The following is a 1458-nucleotide window of genomic DNA, read 5'->3' on the forward strand; positions in this document are numbered from 1 at the left end:
CCTATGCATAGTTTTTACTACATATATGAATTCATAATCAATACATAATTGTTTTGCATGTTTTTGAACTTTGGATACACGGTGTGTTAGTCTGTTCTCACCCTGCTATGAAGAAATACTCAAGATTGAGTAATTTATAAAGAAAATAGCTTTAATTGACTCACAGTTCCACATAGCTGGGGAGGCCTCAGAAAACTTACAATCATGGTGGAAGGCATCTCTTCACAAGGTGGCAGGAGAGACAATGAGTGCCAACCAAAGGGAAAAGCCCCTTATACAACCGTCAGATCTCCTGAGAACTCACTCACTATCATGAGAAGAGCATGGAGGAAACTGTCCCCATGGTTCAATTATCCCCACTGGTCCCTCCCTTGACACATGGGGATTATTAACATTCAAGGTGAGATTTGGGTGGGGAAACAGAGCCAAATCATATCACATGTGTGATGGTTAATAATGACTGTCAACTTGATTGAGCTGAAGAATGCAAACTGTTGATCCTGGGTGTGTCTATAAGGGTGTTGCCAAAAGAGATTTACATTTGAGTCAGTGGGCTGGGAAAGGCAGACCCACCCCTAATCTGGGTGGTTACCATCTAATCAGCTGCCAGTGTAGCTAGAATATAAAGCAGACAGAAAAAAAAAGTGTGAAAAAACTAGACTGGTCTAGCCTCCAAGCCTACATCTTTCTTCCATGCTGGATGCTTCCTGCCCTTGAACATCAGACTCCAAGTTCTTCAGTTTTGAGACACAGACTGGCTTTCCTTCTCAGCCTTGCAGATGGCCTGTTGTAGGAACTTGTGATCATGTGAGTAAACTCATATATATATATATATATATATATATACATATAATTAGTTCTGTCCTTCTAGAGAGCCCTGGTACCAGGAGTGGTACTAGAGGAACAAAATATTAAGGATGGAGTTCTTTTGTTGGTTTTGGAATTTCTGGAGTTGGCTGCTTAATATGATTAGACCCAAAAATGCTAAGAACTCTGCCTATAGTAGTATGTAGAACACTGATAGTCCTTGGCATGAACTTTTTATAGAGTTATGCAACATAAATGCATTTGAACACTCCTGATTCACCACTAGTGAGAGGCAAGGAGTTTACCACTTTATTCTAGGACTTAATTTACCATATAAGCTTTCTAACCAAAAGAAAAAACTCTTTATTTGTATGCCTTTCTTTATATCTCTCTTTTTTTCCGGTTTCTTTTACCTTGTTCTATACATAAACTTTAAATAAGTTTTGAATTAGAAAAAAATTGTTCACCTTTTTAAAAAGGACACACTTTAGTTTTTCTACAATACATTTTTATTGGAAATTACCCAAATAATAAAATATTTATTATTTAATGCAATATAACTTTAGATTCTAAAATATGATGAGTTTATCTACAAGTATTTATCTCGTTACATTTGCCTAATTATTTTTATTTTAGTCATTTACCTAGATT

Source organism: Sapajus apella, unplaced genomic scaffold, assembly GCF_009761245.1.
Source record: "Sapajus apella isolate SASKATOON/1434 unplaced genomic scaffold, GSC_monkey_1.0 scaffold73, whole genome shotgun sequence".
NCBI lineage: Eukaryota > Metazoa > Chordata > Mammalia > Primates > Cebidae > Sapajus > Sapajus apella.